Below are 21,958 nucleotides of genomic sequence, written 5' to 3'. Positions count from 1 at the left end.
ATTGAGATTTGAGTATCGATGTACAAAATAAATGTTTTGTTAACACACATCATTTTATGCATACATCGATACATGACATGCACGTTGAGCTATGATCCTTGGATACCTTGATATGATTGGATTGGATTCCGGGGTTTGTGAACACAATTGCTATGTTGGTATTATATGACCCGTAAAACATAGACATTTGTGGCCCCATATGATTGGATATGAGATGTGGGATTGATGGCGCTTCGTCGACGCTATCATACGTGTATTCCCATATCGGCCGGTGTGCCAGCTCGAGCATTGATTTGATTTGATAGCGATTCGATTGATTCTGACATGTGCTCAGTGGATGGGCATTTGACCTGATACCTCCACGACATACATGCATTGCATACCATATATCATTGTTTAGATATCTGTGGTATATATGATTGGTTGTTCCATACGGAGCTTTGCTCACCCCCAAGGGGGGCTGTTGTTGTCTTTGTGTGTGGACAATGACAGGTACTCCAGGATATCAGGAGACCAGAGAGGGTACTTCTGGTGGGAGCCACAGCTTGGGCTGAGGTTTATGTTTATGTCTTGTTCCCAGTATATATGTGTATGTATCTATATACCGGGGCATGTCCCGAGGATATGAGATGTTTGTATGTGATTGATTGTGATTACGTGTGGGCATGATTATGACGTGAGATGAGATACTATTTTTAGTATTAAAATAAAATGATTTTCTCGTTTTCCGCTGTGATTAATTAACCCTAATCAGATTGCATTGTAATAACGATTAGGAGCTAAGGGGGCCCCACACATATAAAAGCATATACAAAAGCATATAAGAAATATTCATAACATGTATCAAATCAAAAACATAATTCAATATCAAGCAAAGAGTCACACTCAGACTCAGACTCGACTCAAACAATGCGTCGTCTCAGACTCGATTCAACTTTAACCTAGGGATCCCGATGTCTGGATATTAATAATTATATCGAATCTCAGTCGATAGGAATGAATCAATTCCTACACGGCATCGATATAATTCATATATCCAGTGTCTGGGCGAAACAGCCGCAGAATTGACGAATCAATCAAGAATTAAGCGAATCAGCCAATAACTAGACGAATCAGCCAAAGTTTAGACGAATCAGTCAATAACTAGACGAATCAGCCGGTGACTAGGCAAATCAGCCAATGACTAAACGACTCCGGAGTCAATACATGCAGTGGCTATAAATCGATAGACTACAAACATCAATCTCATTAATTACAAATATTAGTGCAATAAACTAAGTATGTGATATAGGGTAACTCGAGTCAAACCTCACTCGAGTTTTGCAATCCCAACTCAACATTAATTTATACCTTTCTTTCTGATATTCTGACTCTGTCGAAGTCTCGAACCCCAAGCCTGTCAATACTCAATCTGACAATAACGATATCGAGGGTACGGTATCAATACACCACTCAATCAATACTGGATATAATCAGAATTCAATCAAATTCTGTTTCAACGGCATAACATCATAATCTCAATATATCCAGCAATATCATATCAGTCAGATATCAATTCTAACGCCTTATACTCGATAATCACTTAATCTTGATATCAATTCTTACTCAACTCAACTCTAAAAATCATAACAATTTCATATGGTATCTGTTTCTCAATCCAGTTTTTCAGTTATACAATGTCTAATATACCAAGAACATCATATATGAATCATATCAGACTCTGACAATACCATAATTTCAAAGCATATCAAAACGTAACAAAACTTACGTCCAGTTGTAGCCTACGTCGATAGAAACACGATACCGAAGTCGGATTCAAAATCTAATGGATGGATCGAAATATAAAGGCGTAAGGAATTTTCACACTTTTCTCGACCCTTTCTTCGTTCCTTTCTTTCTGAAGGATTAAGATGCACATATATATATATATATATATATATATATATATATATATAAATATAAATATATACACATACACGAACATTCAAGAAGCCAAATGTCAAGTTCTTGTTTCGCATGCTTCGCGCATATGCGCGTCACAGCCCTGCGCATATGCGCGAAACTTACGACCTCGGCGTTCAGCACTCGCGCATATGGGCGCATCCAATCGGCGCATATGCGCCCAAATCTCTGGACCTATCGCGCATGTGCGTGCTTCAAATCGCGCATGTGCGCGTAAGGTTTGATCTTAGCTCCTTAGCATCCGCACAGCTCGCGCATATGCGCGCCTACGTTTTGCGCATATGCGCGAGACCTTCGGTCTTCGTACAAAACTCGGGTTTTCTTCCTTCTTTTCGGTCTAATCATATCCGTCTATAATTGCATCTCGATTATCCATAATTCATGGCAGATTACAATAATCGAAATCTCGGGCCTTACAGTAGGTGAGAGGTGAATCCCCGACCACAATGCCATGGCTCCTATATGTGTCGCAACTGTACCCAACCTCGCCACATGATGACTCTCCTGGAGCCAGTAAACGAGTCAAAGCACAGCCCTAGCATATAGAGCCTCAGTGTTGTCCCGGGTCGTAAGGACTAATGGTGTACAATCATAACCACGGACTTATCCTATCGATGAATGAAAAACCACTTGGAAAGTTTGAGGGAGGGTTGTTCGGTATAATCATCATATGAATACCCATCTGCATGTTTGGACATCTTTATGCCCTTACTAAGAAACGCAGTACACAACATCACAGATGCTAGTCTCGAGCTCAAGTGACCTTTATCCATGTTTTAGGCGGCTGAATCGACTAGGAACGAATTTAGATCATACAGTATTTACAAACGAATTTCAACATCGAATTACGATTCATTTGTATTAAAGTATAATCAAGGTCTTTATCTATGTTTGATAATATGGGTATACAGATAAAGAAATAACAAACCATGAAATAATGAATTATATTAAAATAAAGATTGTTTATTACACTTGAGTCAATAAAATCCCTAGCCAACAGTTGTCTTGCAGGGCATCTACTCTAACAATAATATGTTATCACATGCCATGCTCCATGTATCATCTTCCACATCCTGGTGTTTAATTCATAGAGTTGTGAGTGACTATCCATATCAGAATATGTCTCATGGATAGCTTCCCAAACGTCTTTTGAGGTGGGCAAGAAGAGAAATGGTTTGCCGATGGTTGGGTCCAAATAATTAATTAATAAGGCAGTCACCATTGAGTTCCCGGAGCGCCATTGCTTGTATTTGGGGTCATCAACAGATGGTGGCATAGTTTCCTCAGTGAGATGCCCAAGTTTTCCCTTGCCGTCAATCACTAGGTGATTTGATTGAGACCATTCAAGATAATTGGTCCCATGGAGCTTATGGATCGTGATTTGGAGGGAGTAGTCATGGACAAAAACACTAGGAGAGGAATTTTCCATGGGAAGGGCAGTTGATAAGTGCAAGAATTGCACTTAATTTATATGTTAATCTTTTTTATCTATGCTGGTTTCGAACAAAATTACGCTTGGTTTTTGTGTCGTGCAGGGGATAAACAACTAGTTGATGGTTTAGAACAATCAGAGATGTTTTATGCGAAAGACGAGCTCCTAGGCGCTGCCCAAGAAGCGCCATGTCACCTCATTGCCGAAGAGTAAGCTCCTAGGTGCTAAGACCAAGCGCCGCTACGCCTACAGAAGCAAAGCACGGGCGCCTAGGCGCCACTAACTCAGCGTCGCGGCGCCAATGGCGGCGAGACAAGAATAAATGGGCTTCGACTCACGGTCCAGACGGGGATATAAGAAGAAATCGAGGGTTCAGAAGATGGGAGAGCTGTTTTTGGAGAGAAAAACACACAGTAGACCGGCACGAACACGAGACGAAGATTCAGAGTATGAAGAACGATCACAAATACGAAGAACGACGAATCTGGGGACGGAGACGACAATTCGGATTTGTCATCTATTCTTTTGTTTTTATATTTTTGTGTATTTCGATGTCTAAATCTTTGAACATGTGTTGTTTTTATTTAGATTTCGTCATGAACTAATTTTCTAGTCTAGAGAATGATGTAGCCTTGTTGATACGATAATTTGACTTGTTTTTTCTATATGATTGAATTCTTTCTCGTTTGATTGTGTTTATTTGTATTGTTTTGAATGCAATTTACTGGCCATAAATTGTGTGTTATTTGATTAATTCTACAACTCGGGAGAGAGATTAGGATTATAGATCATTAGAGACGCATCGTTGAATGTTTATATCGTTCAGAAGGCGTATAAATTTAGCGAGGCTTAAGCAAGAACATTGTTTGCATTTATCATGTAAATCTAGATTCTTATTAGGAATGTTTGAATCGAGGTTTGAATGATACAGTTTATTTGTCACTTGGGAAAGGGGGAATAAAATAATTAAGTTTTCTTGGCAATTAAATGATTGGAATTCATGAATATAAATTTAACTGGGAATAATTATCGTGGAAACTTAGTGAAATCATTCCTCTAGATATTTTCTCTCATTGTTATTTCTCAACTCGCTGATTATATTAATTATTTGTTTTAAATTAACTCGTTTAAGCGAACCAAACATTTTATTGAATTTTCTAGATAAAGTCGAGACTATTCTAATTGCAAGCGCTGATATATATTTATATACACACTCCTCGTTGGATCGACACTTGTACTCAAAAACACATTTTTTACTATAAATTGACGTCGTGCGCTTGAGAGCAATCAAGAAAACACGCAACAGCAGTGCCACTGGCATTGAAGGAATTTGTATGTAATGACTCAAATCCTTATTTTGAATGAAGTACTAATTAAGGGATGATTAAATTATTTGGTTTTCGTTGTTTAATTATTGTTATCAAGTTTAAATTTTACATGCTTATTAGTCTGTTTAGTAGTGGTTCAGGTAAGAGCTCTATAATGTACCACTCATAGAGGAGGAGGAACCCACCATGGCACCCTTATAGTCCATTCTAGAACCCCAATAATACCATGTAAGTAAATGCAATATCGGAAAACGACACTATTTTATCACTTCTTCAAACAATGTAACACACTTTTAAGGAGGAAATAAAACAATAAAAAAAAGAGTACAATCTCATTTAGTATAGGATTTAAATCAGTCAATCTCTTGAATCATGAAACCATAATCTTCCTTGATTTATTAATAGAAGTGTATTGTCTAGAACATTCAACTAACTTTGAAGTTGGTATATAGACAATCTATGACAATATCACCTTTACATTTAGTTTCAAGAGTCATACACTTGCTAATACATTGGTGAAGAATCCACTCCTCAACTCAATTAAAGAAAATTTGGTGATTTTGTTAACAATTCTTGCTAATTGGATGTAATTGACAGTTGGGTTTGTCAAAATTTTGATTTTCTTTTTAAAAAAGAGAATGCTTTGGAGATTAGATGTGCACTTATTATGCACTTGTGCAAAATTGAAGATAAAGAAAAATTGAATGTTTACTTTTTGGCAAAAACTAAAACTGATTCTTTTACTGTTGGAAACCTCGTAACTGTGTTTCTGTACAAATGTTTATCTAATTGTACTCACTTTTTTTATGAACTATTCATTTATTTGTACATGTTTACTAGTTTATTGTCTTGAAATTTATTTTGTCGCCTTTATTGTCATTGAAAATTTTAATTAGTTTCCTTTGTTCACTCATTGTTTTTCATATTTAATGTAGCTATTTTTTGTTGTGGAAATAAAGAAAACAAGAGTATTTGGAAATGAATGACACAGGAACAATGGCAAGATAGTGAAGAATATTTTACTTGAGAACAAAACTATTTTCTCATTTTATTTCAGAACAGAGAATGCATTTATACAAGCTTACAATCCAACATTAAACAACTGGATTATCTCAACAACTAGAGATTTTATTGGGACTACTTTTATTGACTAAATCAGAATATATAATAAATCTAAAATATCAAAGACCAAGTCTCCTTAATTCTTTGAATCACTCTTCAACACTCCCCCTTGATTCAAAGCTACAAACTCCTAGTTGATTTCTGAAATACATATGTTTCTTGCATGGAAGGTATTTCATAAATATGTTAACAACTTGTTCATTTGTATTGCAAAACAATCAACTCTTTTGCAACCAACTCTCTAGTATAATGAATTCGAAGATCAATATGCTTTGTTCTTCCATGGTATGATGGATTCTGGACATACCTATTGCAGATTTGTTGTCACAATAAATCTTAGTTGCTTAAATTTGCTTATGCCTTAGATCTTCTAGAATTATTTGCAACCATACAGCTTGACATCCTGATGAAGTAGCAGCTACATACTCTGTTTCGAAATATGACAATGTTGTTGTTGCTAGTTTCTTTGAACACCATGAGATAACAGCTGAACCAAGACTAAAAACATAACTAGATGTACTCTTTCTATCTTCCAAATACCCAGTCCAGTCACTGATACCCCGGGATGTCTCGGGTCATGGATGGTGCTCGGGACGTCCCGGGCCATGGGGCTTGTCCATGGGGCCGGGCTATGGATAATGTCCGGGTCGAGAAAGGGTATTGTGCCCGGGTCGGGAAGGAAGGATTATTTATGAGATGTAGATAAGCTGTAGTGGAACAGGTCGGCAAGGAAGCCCGGGTCCTGAAGAATCCGGGACAGTATGGAGAGAAGCCTGACATAGATGCTCTGGAGAGAAGTTCATTAAAGGGATCGAGCCATCAGAGTAACCAGGACATGACTTCCCCGGGACGTGGAATGCCCGGGCTCCTATATAATTCTCCGAGAAGCATTCTACCCTCGCCACTTCGATATGAGCACTGCATTTAATTGCGCCAACATAGTAGGGTGTGTACAGCCGACCTATCTCTGACATTAATATAAATTGTTGACAAAATCAGGTGGGCTGGATGTGACTAGTATGAGATTTGACATGTCAGAACAATAGGGTATAATCAGCCGTCCTACTATAATTAATGTTCAACACAAAAAAACGAGGTCATCATTGCATCATCTACTATAAATAACAGGTTCTTTACTTGCATTTATTCTCTATTCAGATATTAATACACACATTGAATGCTCTCATTTGTTGTTTATTTACTACCCTTCTCCCACACCAATCTCACGACCATCACTTGGCTACATTGGTTTTCTTGCTTGAGCTTCTCACTAACTTAAGCATCGGAGTGGTCACGTGAGACACCCCTCCGGCGCCCATTCACGTGGTTCTTTTCTTGTTCGCAGATCTCTAAAATTGCTCAGGGAGGAAAGAAGTTCAGTCCAGACGTCCAACTCATATTTCCTTCAACATTTTGATAGCAAATCCGGCAGAGTACCCGACCCGACTCGCTCTTTTCACCTGGGTTGCATCATTGGCGCCGTCTGTGGGAAATTTGAGTTTTAAGGCATTGATATGGCTCCTACCAGAAGAACAAATCAAGAAACTTCCCAAATCCAGGAAGACAACAACACTCGTCTTTCTAGTGCAGGTGGCCCCCCACATAATGGTCCCTAGCCCACCATCCATTTAACTCCCGAGAAGTTGACCAAAATTGTGGCTGATGTTGTTCAGACAGCCATGGCAAAGAAAACCAGTACTCATCATTCCAGTCATCCCGAGCAGCAACGTGAGAAGCCGCAGAAGGAAGAGAGAAGAGAAGAGAGAGGGAGTCAAGTGCAGGTTCCAAATCTCCTACTGTTGCAGAGGAGTTGGAGGAATTGAGGAAGAAGGTGAGGGCGTTGGAAAGGAAGGTTGTTTCTAAAAGTAGTGCTCAAATTGTAAAAGGGTGGCCATTCTCCGATACCATTGTCTGGGAACCACTCCCCGGGCATTTCAAGTCAGCCAAATTCAAGGACTATGACGGGAGTTCTGACCCCGAGGAGCATCTTGCTCGCTTTGAAAATATGGTCATGTTGCATTGCTATGGGGACCAGATCAAGTGTAAAGTGCTTTTAACTACCCTGGTCGACTCTGCACAAAGGTGGTTTGAAGGGCTGGCACCGCAGAGCATTCAATGTTTTGAAGACTTTCAAAATGTATTCTTGCATCAATTCAGTAGCAGCAAGAAATACAAGAAGACTGCCTTCAGTCTATTTGAAGTAAGGAAGGGTCAAGATGAAACTCTGAGAGCTTACATCAAGCGATTTAATCGAGTATCTCTGGAGGTTCCCGCATGTGCTCCAGAGACGAAAGTCACAACCTTTATGCAAGGATTGTGGGAGGGAGATTTTTTCCGATCTCTGACCAAAAAAATGCCCGGGAACTTTGAAGATCTCTTGTCCCAGGCAGAGAAATATATTAATATGGAAGAGGCGCAGAACCAAAAAAGGGAAGCTTTAAGAAGAGCCAGAGGAGACCGGGTTGTCAAGCCCAAGGAGAGAGCTCACAAGAAAAGCTGGTCCGGGACATTACTCTCATGTACCTCTGAGAATTGCCCGGGATCGAGAGATTCAGGAATGCAGCTCAGACATAGCCCCGCTTCCCAGTCCAATGGCGAGGGCACCAATACCAGATAAGATAGGGTTCTGCACCCTTCACAAAGAGTGTTCTCACAACACGAATGAATGTCGAACTCTGAGGAAGGAATCCAGTGGGCGATCTATGCCAGCATCTCATCCTCCTCGGGATAAGTCTAGACAGCCACTTGGTTGTCTAGACGTCCCGGACCTAAATTCCCCAGAAATCAATAGATATCCCGAGTGGAAGTAGAAGGGAGGGAGCGAGTTCCCGGGAAGAAAAGAGTAGACAAACAGAGAGGAAGGACCCTTCCCCGAGCCGAGGAGTAATAAAAATGATTTTGGAGGGTACACAGATGGCGATTCCAACCGATCCCGGAAGGTAAGAAGCAGAAGGGAGTGCTTGGAGGTTGATGGAAGTGGGAGGAACGAGCCAGTTATCAGCTTTGGCCCAGAAGACCTAAGGGGAGTCAGTCTACCCCACAACGATGCTCTTGTTATCCAAGCCCGAGTGGCTAATTATGCTGTCTTGAAAGTATTTGTTGACAATGGCAGCTCTGTCAATGTCATCTTTAAAGAGGCACTGGTCCAAATGGATTTGCATGAATATCAGTTAGAGACGGTTGAGACTGCCCTGTTTAGTTTTGCTGGACATGCCGTGTACCTTGAGGGGGAAATCACCCTACCACTGACCCTGGGAACCAGGGACTTGAGGAAAACTGTGATGACAATCTTTACAGTGGTGGATGCCCCGTCCTCATACAACATCATCTTGGGGAGGCCTGCTATGAATGAGATGAGAGCTATGGCCTCCATTTATCACCAAAAAATTAAATTTCCAGTATGAGGACGGGTCGGGGAAGTCAAGGGAGATCAACCCTCTTCTCGGAGATGCTACGGGGAGAATGTCCGAGTAGATCGAAGAAGGCAATAAAGTAGGGGAAGGGGAAGGAGAGTCAAGAGGAGGTGACCAGAGAGAAGTACATTTTGTTGTAGAAGAGGAGCAAAAAGTGGTGGAAATTGAGCCGAGAAAGCACGTCCGGGTGGCCCGACACATCAACGCGTCCACCCGGGTAAATCTCTTAAATTGTTTAAAAGCTAACATTAGTGTTTTCGCCTGGTCTCAACAGGAACTAACCGGGATCTCACCCCAAGTGGCTGAGCATAAATTAAATATCCTTCCGGGATCCCGGCCTGTGAAACAAAAGAATAGGCACTTCGGCCCTGAAAAAGATAAAGTTATCGATGAGCAAGTGGGGGAGCTCTTGCGGGCCGGCCACATTCGGGAAGTCTAGTTCCCTACCTGGCTCTCAAATGTGGTCCTTGTTCCTAAATCTACTGGAAAATGGAGAATGTGTGTAGATTTCAGGGACCTGAATAAAACCTGTCCCAAAGACTGTTATCCACTCCCCCGGATTGATCAGCTAGTGGATTCCACCTCTGGATGCGAGTTATTAAGCTTTCTGGATGCCTATCAGGGGTACCACCAAATCCCCTTGGCTCTTGAAGATTAAGATAAAGCCAGTTTTATCACTTTCGAGGGCACCTTCTGCTACGTTGTTATGCCCTTTGGATTGAAGAATGCTGGGGCCACGTACCAACGCTTGATGAATCATGTCTTCCAAAAGCAGATAGGCTGGAATATTGAAGTATATGTGGACGATATCTTGATCAAGACCCGGGAAGTCTCCTAATTCATTGATGATCTGGCCGAGACCTTCACTACTTTGAAACAGTATGGGATAAAGCTCAACCCGGCCAAATGTCTATTCGAGGTCAGGAGTGGGAAATTCTTGGGTTTCTTGGTAACTGATCGGAGAATCGAGGTCAACCCCAAAAATTCAAAGTAATAATGGACATGCCTTCCCCTCAATCTGTCCGGGATGTGCAAAAATTAACCAAGAGGATCGCGGCCCTGTCACGCTTCATTTCCCGATCTGTTCATCGAAGTTATCCATTTTTCCAAGTTCTAATAAAAGCGCAAAAATTTTGCTGGGATGAAAAATGCGAGCAAGCTTTTCAAGACTTGAAGAAGCATCTAGCTGAGTTGCCTATTCTGGCAAAACCCGAGCCCGGGGATAAATTGTGGATCTATTTATCCGCCACTGAGTTCGCCGTTAGTTCCGTGCTTGTCAGGGAAGAAGGAGCCGACCAGAAGCCAATATACTATGTCAGTCATGCCCTTCGAGGAGCGGAATTGAAATACAGTGAAGTGGAAAAAATAGCACTGGCCTTGGTGATGACTTCCCGGAAGCTGAGGCCTTATTTTTTCTCACATCCCATTGTGGTCCTCACCAATTCTCCACTCGGGAGGATCATGACACACGCCGAAGTCTCGGGAAGAATGGTTAAATGGACTGTAGAGCTCGGGGAGTATGACATCGAATATAAACCTCTAGTTGCTATTAAATCCCAAGCATTAACAGAATTCTTAATAGAGATGATTCGACCGAGAGAAGAAGAGGTGTGGAGAGTTTTTGTTGATGGTGCATCGAATTTATCAGGATGTGGAGTGGGGTTGGTCCTGATTGCCCCGTCAGGAGATAAGATCAAGCTGGCTCTGAGGATCGATTCCAGGGTCACCAATAATGAAGCGGAGTATGAAGCCATTCTTGCAGGGTTGCAGGTTGCCCGGGAAGTCGGTGCTTCTCGGGTCATTATCTATTCTGACTCTCAGTTGGTCACACAACAAATCAAGGGAACATAAGAAGCCAAGAACGAAAAGATGCTCAAGTATTTGAGACTCATCACAACCCGGGCTTCCCCTTTTACCGATTGGAGCATTGAACAAATTCCTAGGGAGGAAAATGAAGAAGCTGATATCTTAGCCAAATTGGCTGCTTCCATGTCAGATATAAGCAGCCGGGAAGTCCTCTGTTTCACCCAGCTGGTGCTTTCTGTTGATGAAGAAGTACCCTCGATTCAGAGAAGCTCTTAGATGACTCCTATTATTGAATATATAGTCCATGGCAAGCTCCCAGAAGATCGGGCCCGAGCCGCAAGAATCAAAAAACAAGCACCCCCGTTCGTCCTCTGGAATGATGTTTTATACAGGCGATCGTATCAAGGACCATTGCTCAAATGCTTATAAGAGAATGAGGTGGAGTATGTCCTCTGAGAAATACACGAGGGGTGCTGTGGTGAAAACCTCGGTGGGACTGCTCTGTCTCGGAAAGCTATATTGACCGGATTTTGGTGGCCCCGAATGAATCAAGATGATGCCCGACTTGTTCAAAAATGCCAAGGTTGCCAACACCATTATAATTTTCATCATCGTCCAGCTGCTAACATGCAACCAATCTCAGCATCATTCCCTTTTGATCAATGGGGGATGGATATTGTGGGTCTCTTTCCAATAGCCCCAGCACAGAAAAAATTCCTTCTTGTGGCTGTGGATTATTTCTCCAAGTGGGTAGAAGCCGAGCCACTAGCCAAAATTACTGAGGAGGAGGTCATGAAATTTCTTTGGAAAAATATTGTGTGCAGATATGGCATCCCAAGGAAATTGATTTCAGATAATGGGAGGCAATTCCAGGGAAATAAAATCACCTCATGGTGCCAAGAAATGAATATCGTTCAATCTTTCACCTCAGTGGCCTACCCCCAAGCCAATGGGCAAACTGAAGTGACCAAATAGAATCATTGTGCAAGCATTAAAAGCCTGGCTCCATGGAAAGGGTAAAGATTGGGTGGAGGAACTACCGAGTGTATTATGGGCATATCGAACTACACCACGAACATCTACTCGGGAAACTCCCTACAGCCTAGTCTATGGTTCAGAAGCATTCCTACCTGTGGAGATTGGGCAACCTACTTCTCGGATAGAATCTTATCCGAGCAACAATGATCAGTCTCGGAGCATTGAACTTGATCTAGTTGAAGAAAGGAGAGATCGGGCAGCCATTCGAATGGAAGCTTATCGCAGCCGGGTAATGAAATCCTATAAGAAGCATTTTCGATCGCGAGATTTTCATGTTGGGGACCTAGTCATGAAAAATGTCAAACCAGTGGGTGATGTGGGGAAATTAGAAGCACGGTGGGAAGGACCCTTCAAAATAGTTCGAAGAGTCAGCTCGGGGGCAGCTTATTCTCTCGAAGATTCTCAGGACACACTCTTAAGAGACCATGGAATACATTTCATTTGAATAAATATTATGTTTAAAGCTTTTGTATCTACTGTTTCTACATCAAATAAAGAAATTATTCAAATGAAGTGTCTACAAAGTCCAAGGACCAGTACCCTAGCTCGGGGACCCGCACCTCGATTCTCTCCAAAGTCTAGGGGCCCGTACCCTGGCCCGGGGACTCGCACCCTGGTTATCTCTTAAGTCCAGGGACCCGTACCCTGGCCCGAGGACCCGCACCCCAGTTACCTCTCAAAGTCTAGGGACCCGTACCCTGGCCCGGGGACCCACACCCTGGTTACCTCTTTAAGTCTAGAGACCCGTACCCTAGCCCGGGGACCCGCACCCCGGTTATCTATCAAAGTCCAGGGAACCGTACCCTGGCCCGGGGACCCGCACCTCGGTTACCTCCTAAGTCCAGGGACCCGTACCCTGGCCCGGGGACTCACACCTCGGTTATATCCTAAGTCCAGGGACCCGTACCCTGGCCCGGGGACTCACACCTCGGTTATATCCTAAGTCCAGGGACCCGTACCCTGGCCCGAGGACCCATACCTCGGTTACCTACTGATTCCAGGGACCCATACCGTGGCCAACTTCCTGGGTATTTATCAAGAACTATTTTATGTTAACCCCAGGACTTATGCCTCATTTATGAATGTGCATCAGTGAATACTGGATAAAATCCACAAGGTTATTAGAGAATCGAGTCAATTCACAACGCTTGGAAATATTTTAAAACAATTATCAAATGCGAGAAAGGGAAGGCAAAATATTTTCATTGATACTGGAAAAATTTACAAGGAGTCCGGAAGCCCAGGAATAAAAAATAAAAAAAAATAAAAGATACATGATGGAAGGGTCCTAGTCTACTCGGGATCTTGTGTCCCCTCTTGTTTATCTTGCTTCTCCTTCTCTTCTTCTTCATCCTCCGGGAGAGAGGCTGCAGCTTTTTCCAAGTCTGGAAAATCTTCCCGGTCAGAGGGCACTAGGCCTGCCTCTTGGAATTGTTCGAGACATTTTCTGAAGCCCAGATCAAAATAGGGTAAGGCCTTATCAGCCACCATCTTTTTGAATTCCCGAGACTTTATAAATTTCACCATGTCCTCCTCCCGGGAAATCTTTGCTTGTTCCTGGGCTGCAGTCGCCTCATTAGCCCGGGCATTGGAGGACTCTGCTTCTTCCTTGGCCGCCTGCACATCTGTCTGAGCCTTAGCTAGTTCTGCTCGGGTCAAGTTCATTTGTTGCTCCCAGACAGCCCTCTCCCGGGCCAAAACATGATCATGGAGCTCCCTCATCTGACATACTTCCTCCTCAAGCTTAACATGGAGCTCCCGAGAAGTAGTCGCCTGGCTATTGGCCCTCTTTGCAGCATGGGCCACCCGCTCGAAGGCAGACATGAGCATCTGCAAGACCTGAAGGTGTAAAGGAAGTCAGAAAATTGATGCAAAAATAAAAGATAGAATAAATAACAAGACTTACAGAGAAGGACCGAGCCACTCCTTCACACAGCAGCTCGTTGGGGTGAAGTCCCTGGATGTGCGCCACCTCATTGGGGCGTAAAAGACCTCGGATCATCTTGACGAGATCCGAACTGAAGTCCTCCCCAAAGATGTTACGAAGAACCCAGGGCCTCCCGCCGGAGGGACCGGTAGATGAACCAGTGAGGGGAGGAGATCTGATAACCTCTTCGGGCTCATCCTCCACAACCACCATCTTGACAATCGGCTCGGTCACGGCCTTCCTCTTACGATGATTCAGAGGAGCCGGGTCCTCCTCATTGGTCAGGGAAGTGGTCTCCTCCCTGGGACGGACCGTCTCCTCTTGGGCTTTAGCCTCTGCCTCGACCCGGCGTTCCTCAGCTTCCCGGGTCTCAGTCTCAGTCTCTGCCCAGACACTGTTCTCCTCTAGTTTCCGGGCCTCAGCCTCCGCCCGGGCACGATGTTCTTCCTGCTCTTGGATTTCCCGGGCCCTCTTCTCCGCCCGGGCTTTCTATTGCTCGGCCTTCTTCTTGGCCGCTGCTTCAAGTACGCTCGCCTTGATCATCTCTTCTTCGGTTGCATCATATAATTTACCGGCCTGTGACCCGGCCTGGCTAAATTTGTCGATCATCTGGTCTACAGGGTCTTTGGGATGAGACCCGATCCCGTAGTGAATTAAATTGTTCCCCCCAATCAACACCGAGGATAGGAAGGACTGTTTTCCAAATCATCCCAGGCGTGGGTGAAGGTGGGAAGAAGTTTAAAGTCTCGGAGAAGCTCGGGTTGCTTGGGCATCGAGGGCAAGAAGCCGGTCGCGCAAGTAAGGGGGTCGGGAAAAGAAAAATTTTGTCTTCCACCCTTTAAGGGAAGAAGGGATGTCAGTTAAAAATCGGTAATACATTCGAGCCATGAAAGAAAAGACTCTGTCATTAAACTGACAAGAGTAAAAATAATGAAAGATGGGAGAATTGATGGGGATGTTTCTCATAAGTAACAAAATAAAGGTAGAAACTATAATCCAAAATGCATTAGGATGAAGATGGTTAAGGAAAAGTTCGAAGAATCAGGCCACACCTTCAAAGAAGTGATGAACGGGAAAGCGAAGACCACTCTTAAGTTGTTCTAAGAAAAAGGTCTGGAAACCGGGGGGAGGGGTGTCAGGGTGATCATTTGGCTCGGGAATTTTGATTTTATAGGTGGACGGATGGAACCTAAAGACCTTATCTCCTCTAAGCTACCAGGCGAAGGGTAGAAGTCACAGTAGAGAACCACAAGGGCCCTGCTACCTTGTCTTTCCCCTTGCCAAAGACCCCAATAGGACGGGAGGAAGAAGTTTTAGCCTGTTTTTCAGAAGGGGGTCGGGAAGAAAGAATAGGGATACCTATGGGAATATGGGTGGAAGTTTCAGAAGGGGTCGGGGAGTTATCCTCCGACAGACCCCTGAAATTTTTACCTGAGGTAGAAGAAGTAGAGTGCGACATGGTCGGAAAGGGAAAGTAAAACTAATAAGAGACTACGGAAAAACGTGACTTGTAAGATCGACGTCGGAGATGAAGAATGCGCGTCGGAATAGCTTGAGGAAATAATTTGGCAGAGCTTCGCTACACGTTTAAATTTGTAAGTGATTTTTGAAAAATCAGTGGGCTACTATATATAGGAGAAGGAATTAATCTGCACCGTTGATCTAAACAAATCGAACGGATAGGTTGACATGGGAAATCGCGCGGGATATTTGAAAAGACAGGCGCGAAGCTCGAGGCATCATGATGATTTATCGTCTCAGAATGCCAAAAGACTCTGACAGCTTTTCATTATGGCTTATGTCAGCAAATACAACGTGGCAATCACTTCTGTTAGCCCGAGAAAGACTAAACGACAAAATATTTTTCCCGACGGGCACACAAGACTAATCGGGACAGCGAGTATGACTCTAGCCCGACTATTTAAGGAGGGAGTGATGATATCCCGGGATGTCCCGGGTCATGGATGGTGCTCGGGACGTCCCGGGTCATGGAGCCTGTCCATGGGGCCGGGCTATGGATAATGCCTGGGTCGGGAAAGTGTACTGTGCTCGGGTCATGAAGGAAGGATTATTTATGAGATGTAGATAAGCTGTAGTGGAACAGGTCAGCAAGGAAGCCTGGGTCCTGAAGAATCCGAGACAGTATGGAGAGAAGCCTGACATAGATGCTCTGGAGAGAAGTTCATTAAAGGGATCGAGCCATCGGAGTAACCGGGACATAACTTCCCCGGGACATGGAATGCTCGGTGATGCGAACACGGATTGTCAAGCCCCAAGGAAAGCATGGGACCCTTCAGAGTTGCCGGATGGACCAATCACGAGGGGACGACTGAAGAGATTCAATAAAGCATTTCAGGGGCTTGTGAGCGAAAGAGAAGGACTTAAAAGCGAGGTGCGGAGTGCAGAAGGTTTCGTGGTGCATGGGAGAAAGTTTGGGAGCAAAAGGAACATTATTCAAGTGACAAATGAAGAGGAGTCCAGAAGCATCGGCGCTCGAGCGGCCAAGTATTACCGCCCGAGCGCCACACTTATTGTCCAAGGAGAAAATTTCCAGAAAGCCTCGCTCCCGAGCGGTCATATTCTACTGCCCGAGCGCGAATAGTACAGAACCTTCGGCGCTCGAGCGGCAATATCCTACCGACCGAGTGTGAGCCAGTTGTGAGAAAATCTTAGTTTCCTAGTTTAGAGTTTTGAATATTTTGGTAACTAGATTTCATATCTTTTATGATTATGTAAACATGTGGGGACGAAAATTGACACAAAATTCAAAATTTTATTGATAGTTTATCAAACTTTTGGGATTTTCTCTCAAACTTTTTCAAAGCTTCGCTTTGTGATCATAAAAAATCAAACTTATCAAGATTCGTTCTTGTGGCGTTTGTCGATTGATTTCATATGGATTGTCAAGGATAAGTTCTTTGAAGGTTCGTCTGTTTCTCAATTGTTTAACGTGAATATTTGTTGCTAAATTTCATAATTTAGAGGTGAATATCACAAAACATACTTGATTCAAAAGATCGGGACAACACGAATTCTTCGTTCGTTATTGAATTGAGGGCGCGATTCTTATTTAATCGTGTTTGCTATTCGTTCGTACAAAGATTCACATCACCCGGGCTCCTATATAATTCCCCGAGAAAAGTTCTACCCTGGCCACTTCGATATGAGCACTGCATTTAATTGCACCGACATAGTAGGGTGTGTACAGCCGACCTATCTCTGACATTAATATAAATGGTTGACAAAATCAGGTGAGCTTGATGTGACTAGTATGAGATTTGACATGTCAGAACAATAGGGTATAATCAGTCGCCCTACTATAATTAATGCTCAACACAAAAAACAAGGTCATCATTGCATCCTCTACTATATATACCAGGTTCTTTACTTGCATTAACTCTCTATTCAGATATTAATACACACATTGAATGCTCTCATTTATTGTTCATTTACTACCCTTCTCCCACACCAATCTCACGGCCATCACTTGGCCACATTGGTTTTCTTGCTTGAGCTCCTCACTGACTTAAGCATCGGAGTTGTAGAACCCGTAAATCAGTCTATGTATAAGCCATGCATAATTCTAGATTTTTAAATTTAATTGACTTCATTGCATGATTATTTTAAATGCATTTCTTTGAAGTTAATTATTATTTCAGTTCAGTAGTTTGATTTTTTTAGCATTTCAGTTATTTCAGTGAGGTCGGACCGGAGTTGGAGTTTTGAGATAGAATTTAAGATTCGAGAAATACTTCCAGAAGTTAATTTAGCTAGCAAGTAAGTTCATTTGAGTTAGAAAGGGAGGTTTGAGGATTTAATTTAAGTTACTTGAGGTGATTAAGAAATTAGCTCATTTAAGTTACTTAATTAAGAATTTTATTCACTAAATTATTTAAGGGATTAGTAAGGCTTTTAAGGATTATTAGTTGACTAGATAAACCACATTTCCCACTCATTTTATTAGTAGAATTCGGCCACCTTGGATAAGTGATCCATGTCTCTGCCAACTCACCCTTTTGACCATTTCTTTGTATTTAACTAGTAGGATAATTCTAGAATTTTAGGAGCACCATTTAATTAATTAATGGACTTATCCTAGCCAAAAAAAAAACAAGGGAGAAATCGGCCACCACCATTCTAGAAGCACCCAAGTACACTTGATATCAAACTACCATTCAAAATTCAAATTTGAGAAGACTTGGTCATGATTTGGGCTTTTATCTTGCACCCACTTCCCTCACTCCCCTAACCATCTTTCCCCCCTCTCCTTTTTCGAAATTCAGAGTGTATTCAGATTATAAGTCGTGAGTTCATAGCCAAAAGAAGAGAAAAAAAAAATCAAGAGCAAGGAAAGGTAGAAAAGGAAGCCACTCCGTCTCCTCCGCGCCGTCTCGTCTCTTTTTTCGTTTTTCTTTCAAACGATAACCAGGCATGTCTAGATTCTTTCAAACCTCAATCAAGTCATATTATCATTTATTTTTCAGTACATGATCATGTTTATTCAAGCAAAAATCGAGATCCATGTCAAAACATTTTGAAACAACACATGCAGAATTTTTGATATTCCTTGGCAAGCTTCACGTTTTTCTTGGTTTGTGAGTTTCAGGTGATTGGTTCGACTCCAGGCTCCCAAGGCGACATATTTACACGTAATAGGAGTATTAAGATCAGATTGGTCCGTTCGTTCAAGCCCCTGGTTGCTGGAAACTCAGAAATGGACAGCAACTTCTCATTTGGTCCATTATGAGTTTCGAAATTCAGTTTTGATGGCAAGGAGGAAGGATCTGATCTTGGCTGCCCCAAGGGCCTATAGCCATGGTTAGATCACTCCCCTAGCATGTCTAAGACGTGACTAAGTCGCCTTTTTGGTGGCTTGGCCCATGGATCATCGGTTTTTACACAAAACGTTAGAACAGTCCCCTCTCCCCCTTCGGTTTTCTCATTGTACAGCACATGTATTTCCAATTGTGTGGTTTGTTGTGGATTTTGGTTGGCCTATGGCCCTTAGCCACGGTTCATACCATGACCCTAGATGTCTAGATCGTGCCATGGTCAATCAAATGGCCACTGGAACAACACGAGACATCAATCGAAGCAACACACTACACACGCATACAAAAGCATTCTTTGTATGAGTTTTCGGTTGTTGCTGGAATGGTGCGAATTATGGCTGGCCAAAAGACCTTAGCCATGGTTCAAATCATTCCTTGGGATGTTGGTAAGGGTCTCTGGTCGGTGGTTCACGCCCCAATGGCCGATAGACTCGAAACCAACACAAGACGCACGGGTGCGCAGCCGCTGGAAAGCTACAGCAGGTTGCTGTGTCGTTTAGAAGGCTCGTTTGAGTTCTTGGTTGGCTTTTAGCCTATGGCCTTGGACTAGACAGTGCATCATTGAGTTAGGAAGGTCAAGTTTTCGACCGTTCGTCATTCGGATCATTTTTGAGGTCGTACGAGAATTTACGGTGCGATGTGCCAAATTGACTCTCGAAAGAGCGTTTAATGTTTTGGCCTCCATTTCACCTGGATTTCGACCCTCACCATTTTAGGAGCATTAGTTCATAATTTTAGGCGTATTTTTAATCATGACTATACGTCAGTCTCAGTGTTGGTTCGGGTTGGTTCGAAGTCATGATTAAATACGAAGCGGTTAGACGTATTTGTCGCATTTTCCAACTTAATTGCATAGTTTGGTCAAGAAAAATATATTGCATATTTTCATGGCATATTTAGGTTGCAGCGAGCCTGGGGACGATCCAATCCAATCCAGTTGGTAACATATACAGGAATTTTCATTATGCCAGTTAATTATTTTACGTGCATTAAATAGAAAATGATTATTTTTGAGATTTATGCGATATGGCTTGTGGTTCATTCACTATGTGGGAGTATTATTTTATACGGTCGCCAGTGACCGCTCAGTTCAGTTTGGTACCACCCGGTCGCCAGTGACCGGCCAGCTCAGTTCAGTTTCAGACTCCCCGGTAGCCAGTTACCGATCAGTTCAGCTTAGTGCAGTGGCCACAGGCGTAAAACATAATCTCAACAGAAAATTTTACCAGTTATTTCAGTGCAGGGCTCCAAGGAGCAAATATTTTTACTGTGATTTTCAGTTCAGTTATGCACGTAATATAATTGCTCAGACCAGATTATTTTCAGCATGCCTCATGACATGATATTTTATCCCATGCATATTTTACTTCAGATTTTTCTCGTTACCTGCGATATATGCATGCTGAGTCTTTAGGCTCACTAGACTTGATTGTTGTAGGTACTGATGAGGCTAGGGCCGAGGGCGGGGACCAGTGAGCCAGCTTGGGTCGGCAGTAGTGGCACCCGAGGACCTCAGTGCAGCAGTTGTTATTTTATTCCGCAAACATTTTATTAGTCGTTGGATAATTTTTAAATTGTGATTTTTGGCAACTTTATTTCTTCCGCTGCGATATTTTAAACATTGAACTGGATTTATCAGTTTATTTTATGAATGAGGCCATTTAAGTTTCTTTTAAAAAGAAAATTTTTAATTTTCCGCAAATTTTTAAGCAAGGAGTTTTAGGGCCTTTACAGTTGGTATCAGAGCGGTGGTTCTGTATAGGGTTACACTACTACTGACCACGAGAAGCTCACGAAGCCACGCCTTCGGTCTGTAAGTTTTACAGTTCAGCATTTTATTTAAAGCATGAATTATTTTGCCAGCATACTTCCATGAAAGAATTTCGACCAGATTTTCAGTATTTCAGTGTTCATTTAAATAAATTATGGAATTATGCATGCTAATTACGTATGGGTTATGTTGGAACAGTATGCCCCCTAGACGTCAAGTAGGACGTCCGAGAGGTGGTGGCGAGCACCGTCGCGAGGACGATGATGATCAGAGACAGGAGAGGCAGGCACCTCCTCCTCCTCCTCCTCCTCCACCCCCACCTGACATGAGTGCCCAGATGCTAGGTGGGATGACACAGTTCTTCGCACAGTTTGCGGGGAACAATGCTGTGGTGACTAGGCCGACAGGGCCAGAGGCTGTTTACGAGCGATTCATGAAAATGCGTCCAAAGGAGTTTTCTGGGACGTCTGACCCCATGATTGTCCGAGGGATGGATCAAATCCCTCGAGGTCATCTTCGAGTTTATGGAGCTGGGAGATGCCAACAGAGTCAGATGCGCCACCTATCTGTTCACTGGAGATGCCCGCTTATGGTGGGAAGGAGCAGCAGTAGCCCTGACCTTGGCTACACTGTCATGGACACGCTTCACGGAGGTTTTCTACTCCAAGTATTTTGCGGAGGAAGTTCGCACCAGGCTGACCACCGAGTTCATGAGTCTGAGACAGGGGGATATGACGGTTACGGAGTTCATCCGTAAGTTCGAGAGGGGCTGTCACTTTGTGCCCCTGATAGCGAATGATTATAGAGCCAAATTGATGCACTTCCTAGTGGGTTTACGGCCGATCTTGCGCCGGGATGTTAGGGTGTCTGACCCTGCTACTTATGAGATTGCCGTCTCCAAGGTCCTAGCTGCAGAGCAGGATCTGCGGGACATCGAGAGGGATCGCCAGGGCAAGCGCCCAGTCCATGCACCACACCGCCCTCCTCCTCATCAGCATCAGCAGCAAAACAAGAGGCCATTTCATGGGCCGCCTAGAATCAGAGGCCAGCAGCCGCAGCAGCAGCAGCAGAGGCGCCCAGCCCCGAGGACTTTTGAGCACCCAGTCTGTCCCATGTGCTCACGCCGCCATCCTGGAGCGTGTATGGATGGCTCAAGAAAGTGTTTTAAGTGTGGCAGTCCAGACCACGTGTTGCTGCAGTGCCCTCAGAGATATCTGCCTACTCAAGGCAGAGTTTTTGCTCTCCATGCGGCGGAAACAAACCCGGAGATTATGTTATTGACAGGTACCTTTAAGCTTTAAGTTATCATTTGAATTTCCGTGTTTTG

At 43.2% G+C, this 21,958-nt stretch overlaps 1 long non-coding RNA gene across 1 annotated transcript in view; it reads left to right on the top strand.

Annotated features, from left to right (window-relative positions):
* Positions 1 to 4,893: 4,893 nt before the first annotated feature.
* The window catches only part of LOC140837486 (uncharacterized), a 28,799-nt gene continuing 11,734 nt past the window's right edge, over positions 4,894 to 21,958 (top strand). Inside the window, exon 1 of the long non-coding RNA XR_012119334.1 lies at positions 4,894 to 4,950. This is a non-coding gene — a long non-coding RNA (uncharacterized lncRNA). The remainder of the gene's footprint in view (positions 4,951 to 21,958) is intronic.

The sequence above is a fragment of the Primulina eburnea genome, chromosome 7, assembly GCF_022965805.1.
Source record: "Primulina eburnea isolate SZY01 chromosome 7, ASM2296580v1, whole genome shotgun sequence".
NCBI lineage: Eukaryota > Viridiplantae > Streptophyta > Magnoliopsida > Lamiales > Gesneriaceae > Primulina > Primulina eburnea.
Note: the sequence above shows the minus strand (reverse complement) of the source record. Positions and strands in the feature narration are given on the sequence as shown.